Here is a 21,422-nt window from a genome sequence, read left to right on the forward strand (position 1 = left end):
CTGTACAGACATGACTTATTTTGGGGGAGATTTCATCTGAATTAATCTTTTAACTGACATGTCCTGTCATCTCAAAACTGACTTCGCCCCAGTGCTTTGGAGCCTGGTTTACCACTGCAGCAGCCTAGTCCATTAATTATCATTAGCCGTGGTTTTAACTTAGGAAAACTGTGGTAAGGTTTCCTGCAATTAAATGCTTAGTGCACATTTAGAAAAAATAAATACAGTACTTGGATTTTGGTATTTTATTTTAAAGATCTTTTGTATAACTGTGTCATACAAAAATGTTTGTCTTTTTCTTTCTTTGTTGCCTAACAACAGCCTTGGTTATACTGTAGTTGGGCAATACAGTGATATTTGAAGTCGACTTTCGGCTTGACTAGAAATCGCTGTGAAGACAAAAGCATGTATTCCAGGTATAAGTCTGAAGACTAAATGCAAACAAATATACTCCAGATTATGTTCTTTTGTTATAACAGTTTTTTTTAGTTCTTGTTATTCTGCTTGTGTCAGCTGAAAAAAAATAATTTTAAATAAACTCGGACCAAAGCACTTCATCTTGGGCAAATACAAAATACCTATTCCCGGGTTATCCTTGCCTTGTATTCTGGGCCTTTCCTTTCTTCTAAAGGAAAACTATTTTACTCGTAAGAGATTAAAATATAGCTTCTTTTGTAATCCTGTTCTTCATTTAACACTTGGCCTATTAATACTTATTCTCTTTTGGTGATCTAATAATCCATTTCTCTCCTGTTTTTTATTTCAGATCATTGTGCATTATCATATATGAATTATCTAAATCATCTGTGGAAATCTCATACAGCTTCCATGTAATTGAATTAATTTTTATCTTGCATATTGTTTAGATATAGAAATATGATTTATATTGTAGCATTGAAGAGCTACAGTTTAACGGTCAGATAAATATAATTAGATCTCTACAATAATAATTGTCTAAAAGCTTACCTAACCCTGTACCTAACAGGAATCTACTCTTCCCTGCTCAACAATTTCACATATAGACTGTACTGAATATTCATTGGGTTCTCAGGAAGCCTTTAAGTAGTTAAGGCTAGCTCTTCATCTCTAGAGAGTGAACAGCAGTTTGCATTGAAAGATGACATGAGAGGTGCAGAACAGCTTCTCACCACCTCAGACAAAGACTGCACAAAAATGCTCTCCCTGGGATCAACTTGTACATGTTAGCACACACACTTACTGCCCAGCCTGGGTGAATGACTACAAATGAATCATCTTTGTTTTTGTTATTTTAACTTTCAGACCAGTCCTCTGGGAGCTGGTGTTCATGCTACAATGTATATCTGCATAACGCTTTATTTTGAATAAATCCTCATTTTTTCTGAGTGGAACAATAGTTTTCCAAAACAGAACAAATTCCTCTTGCTCCCCTGTCAGCAGCACCCCTCTCTGAAATCAATAGTATAGTGCATTAAAGACCTGACCTTGTCAGCAGCAGCCCTAGCTGCCACTTCACAGCATCATCAGAGCAATATCAGGCTCGATATGAATGTCAAAAAATGATCCAAGGAAGGGAATGTAGAAGTTACCAACAAGGTTCCAACAACATTTTAGCTGTGGTTTGGCTAGCCATATGCTGTTTTGAGAGACCAAAATTGGTGTCAACCAAAAAAATCATGGCATCTGTGGGGATAATTACTGTCAAGCATTTGGTGATTGAATTATAAATTATATTATCATAGACAATGTCCAATAAATTTATTTTAAAAGTAGTTAGACTTATTTGTGAGAGGGCAGCAGATTCAGACAAGATGGTCAGTCTTCTCAGAACTAATGTCCCTAAAAGGCTATGAAGGATTACCTTCAATCAGGTTTAAAGAAATTTCAATCAGCCATCTCCACATTATCACTGCCTCAGAGGGCACTTCACCTTGTGGCTTATTAGAATGCTATGGCAGAACAACCCTCATCAGCTACTGCAGCTACCCTGTGGCATCATCATCCCCACCGTCAGGGGAAGACATTGTATAATATAGGATTACCTTCCCCTTCTTTAGACCAGAGTGATAATAAGTAATAATTTCTTATCTCCAGTGGATATTGGCAATCAGGCACCTACTCCTTCCTCACATCCGGGATCACTAGATGAGAACTAGAAGGCTTCAAACTCAGTCGATATTTCACATTACAATTTGACTAAATAAAGTAAGTATAACCACAGGTGGAATATGTTTTTCAACACTTTTCATAAAATATATGTTCCCTGTGTATTTATGTATGATGGCAAGAAAAAGGACTAAAAGGGCTGTGGTGGTGGAATAGAAGTTACTGAACCTTTGAGAAAGCTTGGTCCCCTCTAATGGTGACACAAGAAGTGAAAATACTTTAATGAAAGGAAAAGGAAAGCATCAGAATTATGTACTATTAGGGCAGTCTGCTTATATAATTAAAGATTTCTATTCCAAAAATATCCCACCCAACAAACTGGAGCTCCCAAGACATGTCTACCTTGCTCCAAAAGTCAAATCACTCTGACTTAATTACAGAAAATTATATTTTTCCTTCACAATTTCCAGGCAAATTTAATTAATTAGTTTCATTATATATTCAGTTTTAACATCACTAAATAAAGGAGGAAATCTGTACACCTTTCATTATCTAAAATATGCAATATCTCATGAAGACAGTTGCATTACTCTCAGTCTCAAGCATTGACAAATAGTCTTCCCTTTCTGATAAATGCATATTCTGTTGTTATGTCAGTACCTGCAGCACAATTATCCAAATAATCTGGGAACTGAAAATCAGCTTTAAATATATTTAAAATATGTCTATTAATGTATTCCTTAGGGTATAACATAACAAAACTGACAGAAATGTATCTGTATAAATACAGCTATCAGACCTTTTTTTTTTCAAAATAGACTGTTCATGTCTATATCCCCTAATTAAAGGCTGTGATGACATAAATTCATAAAAAATATCAGCAAGAGCAAAAAGCATCTGATAGTGTATCATGTAGAGCTAATTAATGAGATTGCACTGTAGGGTTGCCAACTGCATTGAAAATACCACAATTAACAGACCTGTCAGTCAGGCTATTACCCTAACAATGAAGTATGGAACGAAATAAATCCCACCTGAATCTACCTGCTACATGATTTTTAAGACCTGCCTTGGAGATACTTCAATGCTTAGTCTTAGAGTTTTTACCTAATCTTGGCAATTTTCTGTGAGCTTCTTCATTTCTGAGTTTGGTTATTTGGACTCCTGCCTTTGGATTTCTCTTTTGCTTGTTACTTGTGTTTACTCTGGCTTTTAAACTTTGCTTCCCACTTGACTTTTCCTTCGTTACCTTTATTTTTTAGTTTTAACCTTTGCCTGTTTATTTTGCCCTTGGACTGTGTTCCTCTGTTTTTTTTTGCTCTGCTCTCTTGCTGTTCACTTATCTGCTGATCTAGATTATGATCTAATTTGCAGTACAGTACAACTTGTAAGTAAAGCATATTGCATAGTATACAATAAGCATCAAAATCTGACTACTGAGATGACTGTAAAGTAATCTGTGGCAGCAGCTTGAAGAAATCAAATTATAATAATAATATGACAGAAAGGTAAAGAAAGACAAATGTCTTAAATAACCATTTACGGTATATACAGTATGTGTTTTAAAAAACACATACTGTATATACCGTGTATTCTAGTAGAACACCGTATATAAATTACAGTACCAGAAACATTTCTAAAAATAGAAACATCTTGTGACACAGTCAATGTTAATATGGCCAGCACTGCACTGTGTCAGGCATTGGAATGTCTGGATGTAAAACAATCTTAACCACAGTGAAAAAAACCTGGTATTGATACAGACAATCGAAGAAAAGACACATCTGATAACACTATCTGACTCAAGAAGAACCAGAATAGAAGCTACTGTGGACATAAAAAGTCTACACATCCTTAATGGAATTGCAGGTTTTTCTGATGTAAAATGTACATCACATAGACCCTGTCTCTTATGTCTCTAAATGCAAAATACAAGTTGAAAAGTGTAAGGGTCAGAACTCAACTCACTTTGACATACACCAGAGATGATTTTGACCTCACCAGAGGTCTCCCAATGTCCACAAACAGCTGCTTTTGAATCTTGTCACAGCACTTTGATTATGGTTACCAGTTTCTCATGAATGGTATAGGTGTACTGAAGGAAACAAGGCTTCATGATTTACAGATTCATAAAATTTTATAATGTTGATGTACAATACGTGTATGTGACTCGAGATTCCATTCCCAGATCACTTGGCACACGTGAGGTATCTACGTACATGTACACACACATAAACATTTGCAAACGCAATAATCTGGTTTCAAACGTAAACAAACTTTACCTAGTTTGGAATTCTGGAGGCAGCTTTGCTTGCTCTGTGGGTGCACACACAGAGTAAAGTAAGGATGTTCACTTATGGTCAAAATTTAACATTAACTCAGACCAAATACCCATTTCCTTGGTTTTATAAGAAAAATGAACTATATATATATGGCTCAATTGGTGTTTATATAATGTGTTTCTAATAAATACAATACATTTGTTTTCTCACTGGCAAAATGGTTTCTCCTGCAACCTGTAGGACCCAAACCTTGGCATGGCAACAGGGGCTGTCTTAGTAGTGCCTGTTCCAGGGTTGTGCATGCGTGGATCGATTTATAAGATACCATTTAGAGGGGTAGTGCTTTCTTAAAAAATATTTATGTACATAAAAGGAGTAATGACATTTTATTTTTGTTAATAATATGTTGATTTTTGAATGGTGTATTTATTGGAGACAAGTTTATTTCGGAATTCTGATCATGATTTGTTTAATTCCCTTTAACTTTGTAATGGAATATTCTAGGGGGAAGAGTTTTACCTAGAAAAGGAACTTCTCAAGGTAGGAGAAGAGAGATAGGAGGAAGTTGGTAGCAGTGTAGAGTAGGAGCTGCCTACAACAATCTTTTTTTCCTAATCAATTAATGTATATTTTCTTGTACTATAGTTTTGTGTTTTTTTCCCTTTAGTTAGTTTGTAATTTTTACAGTGGTTTGTTTTGGGTGTGTATTTGGGAACACAGTTCATCACAATAAACACCTTGGCACTTCTTTGCAATTGTGGCTGTGTCATCATTATTAAATTCATTAAATGGAGTCTCCAGTCACACACGCACATTGTACATAAACATTATACAATTTTATGAATCTGTAAATCATAAAGCCATGTTTCCTTCAGTACACCTATACAGTACCATCCATGAGAAACTGGTAACTATGATCAAAGTACTGTAACAAGATTCAAAAGCAGCAGTTTGTGGACATTGGGAGACCTCTGGTGAGGTCAAAATCATCTCTGGTGTATGTCAAAGTGAGTTGAGTTTTGCCCCTTACACTCTTCAACTTGTATTTTGCATTTAGAGACATAAGAGACAGGGTCTATGTGATATATCTTCTAAACACAGATATTCAAAACAGGATAAAGCTTATATTTAGGATGCTTATCAGTGACATGGAGTATATTTACTATATGAACATGGTGATGAACTCCTGGGAAGAATGAAGAAGTGGTGTTCATATAGAGAAGCACTGTCAGGCAGGCTATGAAGTTTACCATCAACAGTATTAAAACAAGATAAATGCAGTGTTGCTTACACAGTATCCCATTACAACCACAAGTCTTTACAGTCTGAAACACTAGCCTTTTACAAACTACTGTCATTTGATGTGGTGTCATTACCTGAGTACCATGGCATCATCATGTCCTATGTCTACAGTGCAAAAGTAGAATAGTGCTTGAAATTAGTAAATAATCCAGAGCTTTCAGATCATTATGTGGTGGTAACAATGTAAGATCAAGATGAAGACAAAGGTATGCATCACAAACAATGATTTTGCTGACCTTTGTTTATGGACTGGAAAGTGTAGCTCTGCAAGTAGGACAAACCCTGTGCCTCTAAATCTTGTGATTAGATGTCTTCCACATTGTCTTGGGTGTATCACTGTGGGAATAAAAGCTTAACACTACCATCTGCAATATAACAGTTCAACAATAAGTCACTTCCAGCCTAGCAGATACTTGGATTTGTGCTTGGACTTCTGCATTATACAGAGGAAAACCATATGACCAAGCAGCTGCTGGTGAGTGGTAGAAAGCAAAGGGAGCCCAGATGCACTGATGGGACAAAGTAATAGTCTCTGATCTCACATATTATAATGTCTACCATATAATAGAGGTGGTGGGGTTGAAAAAGTCCAGGACAGGCATAAGTGAAGACAGGCAGCTAATAAGAGCATGGGTGCTCTTGTTTCTTCCTACATCCCAGAAATATGCAAGTATAGTTTGAACACTTGCTCTGATTTTCTACGCAGACCCTCTGTGTTTAAGCCCATAAAATCTCTTTTAGCTCTTACGCTGCAGCTAGTGGTATACTGCGCTACAGTGTGATGATTGATCAAAGCCGAAGTGCAGATTTCAATGCACTGTTCATGATCATAAGCAAACAATGATAGATAGCAGGATCAGGAGATTGAGGAGGGAATTATACAGGGCTGGATACTGAGCAGATTGCTATGAACTGTCTAAAAAATAAGCAGGTCTCCCAGCTGAAAAATAAAGAGGGGAAGAATGGTTTACAAAAACAGAAAAAGAAGTACAAAGAAGAAAACTGAAAAATGGGAATAAAGGAAGCCCTGTATCACAGTGCAGGGAAGCAGAGAAGCAAAAGAAAAACTTTGGTTTAGAGATATGAAACCACTCATACAAAAATTGAGGCTCTATTGACACATCGATACAGTGGTTCAAAGAAACTAAATAAGTTTTCTAAATAATGAGATTGGGAACTAGATCAGGAGCCTGATTGAAAAAGGACTGGCTTAATTGAACTGCATCCTATCTAGTTTGAGTGACAAGTCAGGAGCTTGTGGGAGGATGCAAGCAGGACCTGAAATTTGCATGGTGAAGTTGATTATTAAGAAGATCAAGCCAACCTGCAGGTGTGCAAGGAAAAAAAAATGGTTAGGCGTGTAATTGTATGGCCAATAGGGATTTTTTTCAGAGTTCAGTGGTTGAGATGAGAGAAATATCCCTGTCAACAAATATCCAGATCACTCCGCAGAGGGTCTTGTAAAAGGGATTGCGAAAAAGCACCTAAGTGAAACTGCAAGCATGTGGCTTCAGATTTTGTGGTCAGACAGTCATTCCCACAAAAAGCCACATTCCACCTGGGGCCATTCAGGCAGACTCTGGCAGGATTTTTTCATCCTCCTTCAACCAATTAGTGGGTAGACAGTCCATCAAACCTCCATATTTAAACCCTGTTATGCCTTCGGTACTGTACATGTACTGTGTGTATTCTCTGTCTGAAGACTTCCAAATCAGTCCCAAGCCTGTTCAGAACCTGAACTGATTACGTCAGCCTCTTGTTTGGACCAGTGGCTCTTATTCCACTACCAGCTTCCTTTACAGCAGAAGAGTCTCCCAACCCATTCTAGCACCAAAGACTGCATTCACCTTCTGCCCAGTCCCAGTTTACATCCACCATATCCATAAACCACTTCCGTCTTTCCTTAGCCATCTCCGGTGGCTCCTGAGCTTCATTGCTTTGGCTTTCTTCGCCCGCCCCCAGAGATCTCTGAGCTCTTGTGTTTGGATTTCTAGCCTGTAACATTTATGGCCTAAATGTAAAGCTTAATATCTGACACAAAACTAACATAATGTATTACTTAGTCGACACCTTTTCTACTGTCAAGCATGATAATAGCCACATTATGTTATAGCTCTGTTTCTCATTAACAGGGACTGGGAAGCTTGTCAAAACTGACGGAAACATAGACGGAGCAAAGTCCCGGCAAATCTGGAACACCTGTTTTAAATCTAAAACTGGGACAAAAATTCACCTTTCATCAGGACAATAATAAAAAGTGCAAGGCCAAAGCCTAGCAGACATATCACCCTGCAGCTTTCAACTGGCTACCCACTGGAGCTTAGAAGAGTTAAGCCTGGTCAGTACTGTGCCTGCATGGGAGACCTCCTGGGAAGCTATGGTTTCTGCTGGAAGTGGTGTTAGTGGGACAGTGAATATTCCTGACTTGAATCCTATTGGGAATCTGTAGAAAGACTTCAAAATCATTCTCATAATCTATCTCTAAGCAACCTATTGGGAATTATTATTATGCCATGTATACTACTGGTGCTACTGGCACATGTAAACACTCAAAAGCACAGCCTGAGTGCACTTTCTAACCTATTCCCACATGCAAAGCGTTTAGTGAATTTGGCTTTATTTAGGACTTTATTGAACTAAATCACATTACTGGACTGCCAGTTGGTCCATGAAATAACTGCATGTTAGATTATTCATTTTTAATGCGTCTCAGCATAATATACTGTAATTCCCTTGAAAGGAACGATATTTCGGATATTTAAAAGTATGTGAGATTCAACTGCCTTGGCGTAGTAATTCTTACCATTATGCATACATCAGTTTTAGCTGTGCAATTTAATTAAGATGTAACTGTAAGAAAAATATTCATTATAAAAAATGCAGAAATATATTTTAGTTATGAAATTTCTTTTTAATATTTTAAAAGGTATCTATAAGAAACAAAATAGTTGCGTATGTTTGATTGATTCACTGACACACAAACCTGGAATGAATAGAAACATCACTTAAGTTATGTTTATTGCATACATTTCTAAAAAAGATTGTGGAATGAATGTTTGAGAGTAACACGCATAATGTCATGGTGGTAATCCCTCCCCTTTAAGGGCACTCTGGCTCTATCACATTTTAGTTGATTTTGTGCACCTGCATCCTGTTCCAGCCCACCTTAAAAGGCAGACGCTCACTCTGTTCTGGACTCTGCATTGGAACATGGATGCCTGGAGGCCTGCCTACCACGGGTCGCTCTACGTCTGCAACTCGAGGGCATAGGCCTCCTATCGGTGTCCCAAACCAGCCGAGTCCGGGACATGGAGTGCCTGATCCCGTTACCCCTTTAATCTCCTCGACCCTTCGCTGGCTCCTGATCCGGTTTTGAACTTTGTCATGTCTGTCTTGGATTGGATCACCCGGCTCTGGACTTTTGCCTTCTCTGGATTTCCCTTCGGACTCCCCTTGGACTGTTTGCCTGGACCACACCCCCTGAGCACTTGCGCACCTTCGTCACGCCCCCCTGTACGTCTACAAGCCCAGGTCCTCGTCTCCTCCTCGTGTCTGTTCACTCCCTTCCAGATTCTGCTGTCTGCATAGGGTCCTGAAAAACACTTTGTAACACATATGGGCCATATAGTATCATACATTCAATTCAACTACCTCTATGAAATCAATATGCAGTGTGTCTACATAAATATAAATATCTTGGCTTATTTGTGACACATTACACATAGATGACACAAATGATCCCCCTTTTAGTCTGTAATGTAACTGCCACATCAGCAGTTGGCAAGTTTTAAAGATAGTTTATATATAGTATATATGCCTGTATACCCAACTCATCCTACACATGCTTGGCTGAATTAAGATGTGCAAATACAGGAGGTTAGTGTAAAATGTTGATCCCAGATATATGTAGAAAGACTTGAGTAAGCTCTTACATGTCGGAGATTAATTTAAATTAACTGTGAATCTGTTGAAAAATGTATAATGTTTATTGGATTAAACTGGTATTGGTATTACTGTAACAATAGTAAGGGTCTATTTCTAATTAACAGCTCTGTGACATTGAGTTTAAATGTAATCATTGTCACGGCTTTTGTCAAAAGATTTTGATTTTGTCAAAAATAACATTGATTTTGTGATTTTGGATAATGTCTATGTTGTATTTAAACATCCAATGAAAGTATTAGAACTGACCAAAATCTTCTAAATCTTCTGTACAAATGTCAAAAACACTTGTCTTTACCCCTTTTTAAATAACCAATAATATTTGTTGTGACTGAGCAGTGAAGTTTGAAAAGCATATGCAATGCATGATGGAAAAGATGGCACCATGTACTGTGAAGCAAAAAGTATCAGATACAGCTACCAATCACAAAAATAGGAAACACAAGGGGAATATTTCATGAAAATTATGGATTGTTGTATTTCTAGCATTTAATGTCTCAATACATTACAAAAGAAAAGTAAGGTGTGACAAACACATAGGCTTTGCATAAACTTAAGGTGCAAGCTCTTGAATCAAATTTGGTAAGAAGGTGAATGTACAAAAAACAATGAGATTTTTTTACTTTAGATAAAAAATAGGACAGGCATTTACTGTCTTTCTGTGCCACTAACTTTCTCCTATATGTCGTAAGCATCCCTACTATGAAAAGATGTTTTTGAAACAGAAGGTCTGGTGAATGCCTGAGTCACCTTCTCCAGCTCTTCTGCATCCTGAGCACCCCTTTACACATCTTTTGTCCATTCCTCTATCCCATCTTTACTCTTGGAGCAACATGCATTCCTCACAAAAGTAAGGGGAGTTTCTGTCAGCTTTGTCCTTGCAGCCAGGGTGTTGTTCCTTCAGTCAGATGAATTATACCAAATAAACTTCCAATACATTTGTATCTGTACATTGTATTTATTACTTAATTAAGTACTTTACATTGTATTAACTATTGACTGAATTACTGAAATAAGGATAAGTTACTAACTTCAGCTTGGTACTATGCAAAGCTACTGTATCTGGGAAGCTTACTGAAAAACATGTTATGTCTATGTCTATGGTCTATGGTCTATGGTCTATGGATGGTCTATGTCAGACCGTCTCCACAACTATATGTTAATGGTAATTAATCTTATCAGTGAATAAAGCAATATTGTATTGCTTAATAAGGTAATTAAATCTTCTGCATGTGTAAGGAAAACCACATTACATTTTGAAATTAAGCAAATAATGGTGGTGAGGGAATAAACACATAAATCATTATGGAAAGATGGTGAAATATACATGAGTAGATAACAATAGGTTGTGTGGATGGAAAGAATGTTGTAGAAAAATTAATGAGTGTGTGAGAATTAAAATGTGTGTGAGAACACGCATTTTCACATGAGAGCAAAATAAAACATCCACACATGCAGCCCAGCTTGTTGCTGCAGTTACAGGTTATTAATACTCAGATATAACAAAGACATAGAAACAGCTTGAGGAGCAGAACACAGAGAACTGGAAATGTGAGAGAACACCTGACTACACCATCATTCGTGGAAGGTGGGAGCTAGCTTTCTTTCATCTGTTTAGAAAGACTATGCATTTCACGTTTAGAAGAACAGACTGGTTTGAAAGCAGGTAACACAGAAAGCTGTTTGTTTAGAGCTGGCAGATTCTGAGTAAAAGGAAGGTCAATTAGAGTATAAACAGTTGGATGGCTTCTTTTAAAATTAGCTCAGTCGGGTTAGGAGCTCATTTCTCAGTTGTTGTCTTGACAGGTCCACTGGTGAGCTAACAGTTGTAGTAGCATGGACCTGGCTAAATGGGACCAGTTGAGAGAGGGCTTATAACTGCTATTACTAGGATACTAAGGACAAATTGGGTTCTCTCACTCTGAGTAACCGAAAGGGACAAGTCAGTTAAAGTTTAAGAATTGGCTTGTTATTAATCCTGGAAGGGATTTAAAGGTTCTCCATTACAGAAACAGTGAGAAAGTTTTTTTTTACTTTACCTTAAAATTGGACAGACACTGACTTTCTACAACACTAACATTGTGCTTCATGTCCTAGGTAACCCTACTATGAAAAACATTTTTTTTAACAGAAGGTCTGGAGAAAATGCTTGATTTTATCTCAGCAAATCAGAACTTTTCCCTGTAGGGGAAAAGTAGACTGGGTTCTGTGTTAGGGGAATTTAAAGCTTATATATTACAAACTCCTGAGGGAGTTTGAGTATGGGAGAAGTAACTGGGTGTAGGTCTCAAGTACTGTAATATGTTTAGGGTGAGCAAGGTAATAGGTTCTCATTTGTAGAGGCAGACCGACTGGGTTAGAGGATATCCAGGAAGAGAGACTGATTAGCTGCATAGATCTGAAAGAAGTTAGAAAAAGTAGAGTGATGAGCAAAGGTTATCTCTTCCCAAAAGTTGTCTCCAAATTTTAGGATCCCCTGTCTAACCTAGGTAAAAGGAGCAGAAGCCCTTTAAGATACCATCATAGCGCCACAGGTTAGGTAATAAAATCCACATAACATTGAGACATATCTGGTAGTTCATAGTAGGTTTCAAATAGAGAAAAACATTGGATTAGTACCTCTCTACATTCCCGCAAGGGAAGGGTTCCAAATGCTGGGAGTTTGAGACAAGGTTGGATTGGTGTTAAACTGAGGAAGGGAGTAGGTTCACCTCAGTCAGAATTTCCCTGTAAACTGTAGGTGGCTGTGAGCATCCAGAAACTCTGGGTTTGCAAATGAAGGGTTAGGGATGTTGCAGTAGATAAGCCCTTTGACAGCAAGAGGAGGTTGCAAAGGAACTAGTCCTGAATCAGTTACCAAAGGGACTATCACCCTGGTTCCTCAACAGGTAGCTGAACATTTTCTGGAAGGGACCTGTAAATCCCTACAGGAATTTAATGTAAAGGAATAATCGCATTGTTGGACAACATAGTCAAAGATAAGGTTCGAAATTAGAGCAATCGAACATCATGGTTAGGTGAGATATTGAAGCATAAACCTGATAATCCACAAAGTAAGGGATTAGAGGTCATAAATATTATCACACTCAAGAGAAAAGAGATAAGTTCTGATTAAAGAAACATTCCCTGGTTGGTTACTCAGCCACAAGCCACAGAAATAATTAAAATTTATAGGGCTGCAAACCTACTGTTAAATGGTGCAGAAAAACTCTCTGCTCTGTTACATAATGTACATTTCCATGATTACTATGTTATTTTCCCTTCATCTGTCTATAACATTTACTAAAAATGCTAAACAAATAATAATTAATAACTGTAAGGACATATGTAATTATGTTTATAAATCTTACTGATTTCCTTTTGAGTTTTCAGCTGCAGATTCTACTATGTATTGTCCTTGGTTGGTCCCTTATTATATGGTGACTCTTTCAATCACTGTTTGATTAAGCCAATGCACATTACTTAATGTCTTACATAAAAATAGAACATTGAGTGTGAACTTGGCAGTGTGAAATGCTGAAAAGTAAAAATAAAAAAAACAGTTTTTCAACTCTGGATCTTTCTTCATGTGTGTAAAAATATTTGCCTGCTAAATTGTATGTGAAATTGCTCTTTTAGCCAAATAGGTAGACTGTACTGTATGTAAAATCATTAGTATTTAGAGGTATCACATTTTAATGTAACTCCAAGATGGAATACAAAGATGTGTTAGAGATTTCTCTCTGTACTTTATTACCATATCACAGTCTGTTTTGTGTATCTAGTCAATAGCAATAGTATAGAACAAAATAACACTGTCAGCCTTCTTGGTTAGACTTCAATAGCCACTGTTGAAAAATGTTTATATTAGACAGATGATAATAAAATTAAGTCTTATATTTTCTTAAACTGCTTAAATATGCAGCTTCAGTGTTTCCATCAATATTGGTTTACCTTGATGCCACATTTTTGAATAATGTTTGGAATTATGGAAGCGTGATCTTCTGAGGCAGGTGGTTTAAATTTAGAGGTGAATCTAAATATAGTGCTAGAAAACATGATCCAGGTGTTTTCAAAGGAACAAAGAACTGGCCTTCAAACCAAACTGCCTTCTTTGTGGGTTTCTTTTATTAACAAACTCCCTGGAGTAAGAGAGAAAGACTACTCAGTGCCAAATGGGCACAGAGAGGCAGTAATGCAAAATGTATCTATGGGAATAGTCAAGAGCTGTAAATGACTCCAGCAGGGCTTCCAGTTTCATGTTGTTTCACTCTTTTGAAATAAGTTAACTTAGACAGTCCCTTAATAATCAAATCCCACAAACATCCATCTACTGACAATGTGTTTGTACATGCTGTATGTACAAGAATATGTACTAATAAAACCAGCTATTAATTGTTTAAGAAAAGAAAACTGAAATAATTCAAATCCAGTTTTGTACCTCTACAATGAGATTATTACAAGCAAAGTGTGAAGAAATTAATTTGTTTTTGAATTTCGAAGTCATATCACCCTGCAACTCAAAACTGACAACCCACTGAAGCTAAGCAGGTGTGAGTCTGGTCAGTACATGAATGTGAGACCTCTTGGGAAAAAAATAAGGTTGCTGCTGGAACTGGTGTAAGCCAGTAGGTGGTGCACACCCTGCTGTCTGTGTAGATCCTAATGCCCCAGTATAGTGATAGGGACACTATACTGTAAAAAAAGTTGCCGTCCTTTGGATGAGAAATAAAACTGATGCCTCTCTGTGGTCATTAAAAATCCCCGGGTGGTTCTCAAAAAGAGTAGAGCTGTTACCCCGGCGTCCTGGCAAAATTTCCCCTTGTCCTTTACTAATCATGGTCTCCTAATAATCTCCATCTACGAATTGGCTTCATCACTCTGTTCTCCTCCCCACTGATAGCTGATGTATACTGTGCACTATGACTGCCGTTGCATCATCTGGGTGGGTGCTGCACAGTGATTGGGGAGGGCAGTCCGCATTACCTATAAAGTGCTTTGAGTGGAGTGTCTAGAGAAGACCTATATACAGTAGTTGTAAGGAATTATTATTATATGGCAGTGTCATAGAACTGTTACAAAACTAATTCCTCAACATTCTTTCCCCAGAGTTAGATAACAGCTGTTGTACAGCACATAACTGAAACAGAAAACACTAACCTTTTGGTCCTGAGATGCCCAATGTGATTGCCATTAAAACTAGATCACAGAAAATCCTAGAGCCAGAGCATTTCTTGATATTTCAAGTTTCAGAGTTGCCAATAAGAGCCACGTCTCTCTCAGTCACACATCTGTGGAGGTGCTATGGGACTCAAAGTGTGAGAAAGAGTAGGTGGCTCTAGCTTGCCAAGAGGACATTATGATTTTCTTCATTTACTAATATCAGGGATTGGGCTAGATGTTGTATAAGATGATGGTAAAGAAAGAAAGTAAAAAAAATGAATAAGAGGACTGTGTGAGAGGGTGCTAGAGAGCAATGACAACAAATCAAGTAGAATTTACTATGCAAATGTGAAACAAAAAAAGAGTGGTAACTTATGGAGAGAGGAGAAAATGGTCAAGATATAGAAGAGCCAGAGAAAAAATAGCCACGGTCCAGAACCCCTACCCCATTCAGAACAATAGGGAGAGGAGAGCTGTGGGGTAGCATAACTGTCAGTTGAGATCCAGGTTTTTATAAGTACAAGGAAATCCTGTCCAAGACTGGAGATATAAGCAGAAATTGTTCGGAAGTAACAAAGCAGAAAAAGAACACAAATGCAAGAAAGATAAAGGAAACAGGGGTATTGAGAGTAGAAGGACAGAGGGGGGGAGAGGCAGCAGCAATTTTCAGTGTCTGATCAGCCTTGAATGTTACTTCTCCTTTCTTGAATTTCCATATCTTTGTGTGGTATTCAACTACCTGTAGTTGACTAAGTAGGCCATAATGAGACATAAATCTTTATATATCTCATATCTTTATATATTTCAGTCTACTGGTGATGCCTGGTAAAATTTCAGAGTGTAAACCAACCGTGAGCAAAGCAGACCTCTTTTAATTTAATTCCACCTGTGTTCAAAAACGTTTTATATAGTTTATTCTCTTCTCATCAGGGCAATTTTGCTTGTATCTGGCTCACAGCCATATATCATTTCCCAAAACTATTTCCAAGGAATTTTGTACTTTTGCTTGATAAAATAGCATTTGGTCCAATTTACATCTTTCAATTGCAGCATACCTTAATGCTGTTAAGATTATCATGATTCCAAAATTCCTCTGTTTCCTTGTGTTCCAGTCTTATTACTAAAAGCTTCTTCAAATATTTATTTAGTATTATTTCTAGTCCAGCTGGAGTAGAAAGGTACTTTATGAGTATTCTTTTGAAAATGTTTTGCATTCGTGGTGAATGGCTACTGTATATTGGGTTGCTGATGTTTATACTATGCTGTACTGGTTGCAGCTGCATCCACTACAAAAAACTACAACTATTGTAGACCTCTATTGTGGGTATCCCTTTGCCAGCTTTCTTGTGCTACCGATTTTTATTTCGCACACCTCTGTTTACATTTTTCTGATATTCTGATATTCCCTTTGTTTTAAGTATAAGGTGCTATTTTGGTCTATGTACTGTATGTTTTTATTCTTCAGAATTAAATTCTTTTCTTCAGTCAGTCTTGAACGTTTTAACACAAAAAAAACATTTGTGGTGATAATTTTGGATTTTGTTAAAATTTGTGATTTAGTTCAAGTGAATGTTGAACAAGAAAACCATAACAGTGTTTAATTTAGAAAAAAATATCTGTTACTCAGTTTGTGCACACATTTGAGCTCAATCAAAAGGACTGTGATAGGGTATTATATATTTAGGATGCTATCCTAGGATGTTATCCATCCTCGTGTTCTATTACAGTATGTAAAGCTTTTGGAAATTCTCAGAATCAATTACTTTTCTTCCTTTCTTTTTCCTGTCATTCCTTGTCATTGTATCCTGGATATACATGCATACAATTCAGATTCCTCCACTGTCTCCACCTTTCTAAAGGTAACATTTGGCCAGCCTTATCCAGGTGCACATATATCCAATGACAGATGCAAACATGTGTTAGTGTCACTAATACACATGTGTTGAAGCTGTCCCAAATTGTGTTCATTCTGGATGGATCCTTTTTCCACTTTAACCTAGATGATGGGTGTCACCTTGAATTCCAGCAGTATTATAGCACTTTCTGGTGTAGTGCCCGATGATGTATCAGTAACCAAACTGCTGTCAAACACCCTGTTTTTTCAATACAATTGGCGTGATTTCTAATTGGCAAGTTTTTTCACTTCAGGCAATCTGCCCCACCCTCCATTTTTCACTGGATTAGGGACCTTATTCTTTTATATAGTAAAAAAAACTCCATGGGCAATACAGATAATCTTTTTAATTTTTATTTCACATTAATTTTGTACTGTTCAAATATTTTTAATAACTGCTTTGTATATTTCTTAAATAGTTGCCACACACATATATCAACAACAACTCTGAGATATTATAAAGACAATGACTCCAGGAGCAATCAAGCCCTGTAAAACATAACAGTACACTTACTTATCAGGAATCTGAAATACATATAGCTGGCGTGCTATTTAGAATTATGGGTTTTGTCTTCCCAATTTGAAATCTCATTTCTGCATTTAGCGAATCACGTAGCGTAGCTCAAATAAATATACTAAATAAAAAATCTAATGATATGCTCCTAAAGGAAATAATAATGTGTCCTCAAGGCACTTTTAACACCACTATGATTGAACCAAGTTTCAATCTGCCAGACCATTATCAAATACTGCCGTTGAAACTGAAAACAGATCAATTTTCAAAATAAGAGTAAGAAGATCTGCCATGCAGATCTTTTAACCTTTATCAAGGCCAAATATTTCATCACATCACTTTCAATAACCACTTATCCAAATCGGGATCACGGTGGCCTGGGGCCTAACCAGGGAAGCATTGGGCAAAAGGCAAGATATCCCTGGATGGGACTCCAGTCCATCTCAAGGCACACAAACACAAACGCATGCACTGTACTCACCAGGACCATTCTTTTTTACAGAAGCCAATTAATCTACCAGCATGTCTTGGTGGGAGGAAACTGAAGCACCAAGAGGAAACCCAATCAATTTGTATAGGGATCAAAAAGAGCCTTGATTGTAGGTGATGGGAATTTGTTTCTGATGAATCAATATTTAATCTGAGGTTTTCTGATGGCTTCCTAATTGTTTACGAATCTTAAGAAAATGTTTTGCTGTTATTGCTGTAATGTGATTTGCTGTATCAATGGTATAGGGTGCAATTTTTATGTTGAGTTGTTGCTGGCTTTGCAGAATTATTGGACAGCTTTCCTATAAATAGTTGTGAATCATATGTGTTAATTGATGTTTTGTAGGTTTAAAATACATGTCAGGGCACACAAGACACAATTGCTATTAGGCATCAATGACCCATGAATGTTTTCATGGAATTTGTAACATCTCATCCAAACCACAGCAGAGTGGACTATTTCTTCAGATTAGTGAACCAAGCTATAACATTTAGTCAACAAAATGCCCGACATGACTTGTAATGCAGTTTATTTGTTTCCCCTTACTATGCTCTAAAAATGTAAAATAAATTTGTATCTTCCAAATAATGGCATAGTCAGGCATTAATTAATCTCTTCCATTTTATCTAAATGTCTAATAACCTTTGAAAGTTAAATCACAAGAAAATATATATTTTTAAGTGACATTTTAAATGTCATTGTAGATTCATTACAGTGCATTGCGACTTACAATACATGTTAATTGGGTATTGATGTGCATTTAAATCAAAATGGACATATACAGTACGTGCTTATGAGAAAATAGATACATACCTGATATCAAAAGGAAAACACGGACTGTTATTAAATTGATCTTCTAAGAGTCATGAAATGTGCCTTATACTGAATTCATCAATATATTCTCAAAAGCAGAGAATTTTGCATTTCATCTATTTTTTACAATCTAATTTCCCTTGAATATATGATTGGATTTGGTAACATTACCACAATAGTTAAAGGGGTCTAAAGGCAGCAAAATGGCAAAGTGGTTAGCATTGCTGCCTTTCACTGCTGGAGCCTAGGGTTGAAATCCTGGGATGCTATCTGAGCTGAGTTTATATGTTCTCACTGTATTCATTTGGGTTTCCTCTGACTGCTCTGGTTTTCTCTGTCTCAAGACATATGGGTAGTTTTATTGGCTTCTGAGATATTGGCCCTGGTGGGTATGTTTGTGTCTGTGCAATGAACTAGTGTCCCATCCGGGACATATCCTTTCTTATGCCTGTTGCTCGCCAGTCTGGGCTATGGGACCTCCCACAACCCTGTATTAGAAGAGGGAGCTGTTAGAAAATGGTTGGATGGTTTAAAGAGATCAACATATTCATCCTAAGAGATCATCCTATCCATGAAATTATGATTTTAAAGGTCATGACTTTTTGCATTTTTAATATTTCAACTGCAACTGCAAGAGAATGGAATAATTTCACTTGCCAAATTGCATTGGTAATTTCTTGCATTATATTAACTCCATTAAGGTTGTGTCTTGGTTAAACAGTACATGGTTCAAGAACTAAAAAATAAACATAAAAGATATGCATCCTTGTTTATTAAATGGATATAGAACAATAGAAAGAACATATACATTATAGTCATTATACTGTATGTACATTTAATCTACACTTTGAAGAAAGCTGACACCATTGTTAGTACTATGAACTAGCACAGACCGTATTTATGAAAAAAAAAGGATCCCAATAATACTATCGTTTCATAAGAGAAAGAAATTTTGAAAAGTTTATAAAGCTACAAAATCATACTTTCTCAACCAGCTCAGGTTGAACTGTAAATGGTTGTAAACGCAGCTGATGTAAATGGTTATTTAATGGGTATCAGCGTTAACAGATTGTACGTACAGCATTGACAGCTTTACTTTCAGGGAAGCTTGTTTCTTTGATACATCTTATTATCAGTATTACTTACCTATTTTTAATTAATAATATATCCGTAACAAACCAGACAGCCATTCAGAATGCGCGGGGAGTACTGCAGTAGTTTGCAGTTCAGTGTCAGCTATTTAGAAATACTCAGTTGCGTGACTGCGCTACTTTCTAAAACTACCAGGTGGAGCAGAGAAAGCTCAGTGTGGCATGTGGACCATTTGGACTGTTGCCCGAAAACTCCTGGTTTTGAATTTTGGTCAATGCTGAGGGACAATCTTTTTCTAATGATAGAATTTAAGATGACTTTAATTAGACTTTAGACTTTTATTCACTTTAAACTGTGTATTACAGCATGTTAAATATTACACTAATTAAAAACTAGATATATTTTATGAAAGCAAGATTTCTGAGTTGGATATATAAAAAGTTTATTATTATAATGTAGTTTGTGAATGTGATATGCCTCTTTCAGTTTTAGATCCACATAGAGAAAATCCAAAGGTAAATTTTGGTAGCTGAAAATAAAAACAGTAGTATAACGTAATACATACCAAATGTACTCACAGTAAATGGTACTGGTAGCTAAATATAAAAAAAGTACACAACAGTATTCTCCAGTCTTTAACTTGGTGACTTACAGTAGGTTATGGTTTTAACATGCTTGTTCTAACATTATAAAGTTTATATACTGCACTTCATAAAAAATTTATGTTTTATCCTTTTCTAAGAATACATAGTAAGAACAACACTTGCTGTTATTTTTTTAAGTTGTACTGATTTGATACCACTTGATAGTACTATTATTATGGAATTGTGTAACTAAGCAGCTAAAATATCACAAGTGGATGTTTTGGAAACATTTTATAAAACAAAACTTTTATTGTCCTTATAGTGGCAATGGACAATGAAAAACTCATGGACTGTTATGTAGTGTGCGGCATCCAGGTGGTTCAAAGCCTGATGAGAGCATTACTTTTGGTTTGCTTCTTAGATAGCCGAAGCTATAAAAATAGGCCACTATTATAATTTTTTGTGACCATGATGTGCCTCTTTCAGGTTTACATCTGAACTGAGAAAAACTATGTTGTCTTAATCCAAATTTAACCAGCAGCAAACAATTTAACTTTAAATGTAAAACTTTAAAACATATATTATACTGTACAGTACTGTGCAGTCCAAAGACGTACTCAGAGGTTGTTACTGGCAAAATTGGCTTTGACGTGTGTGTATCTGGATGAATTGTGATGGTGATGTATCAAAGTGATGGTTTCATGATTAAGGAGTTCTTCACTCAATTCTTTAAGTTAAACAAAGGAGGGAAGGAGGGTTATTTTTACAATTGCCAGCAACCGGACGCGGTTGTGAACGTGATGTGCCTCTTTCAGGTTTACATACATATTAAAAATATCTATATTTTATCTTAATGCAAATTTAAGCAATGAGAAATTTAACTTTAAATTTTGATTAAGAAAAATATTTCACACATACTGTACTGTATTGGTTTGATAAGACAAGATCACTTTATTAGCCATATACAATTTCTTGCATTAGGAATTTGTCTTTTCGCACAACCCAGCTTGCTCTCCATGAGACACACAGACACGCAGGCACACAGACGGGGAGAGAGAAGCTTAGGGTCAGAGCACAGGGTCAGCCATTTATGAGGCACCCCTGGAGTAGCTGGGGTATAGGGCCTTGCTCAGGGTCCCAACGGAGTAGGATTGGTCTGCCAGGCACGGGATTTGAACTGGCAACCTTCCAGAACAAGCGCAGATCCTTAGCCACAGAGCCACTGCTCCGCCCCAAAGTATTAGTATACAGGATTATACATATGGTATGATACTGTATATAC

This window comes from Lepisosteus oculatus, chromosome 12 (genome assembly GCF_040954835.1).
Source record: "Lepisosteus oculatus isolate fLepOcu1 chromosome 12, fLepOcu1.hap2, whole genome shotgun sequence".
Classification (NCBI taxonomy): Eukaryota; Metazoa; Chordata; class Actinopteri; order Semionotiformes; family Lepisosteidae; genus Lepisosteus; species Lepisosteus oculatus.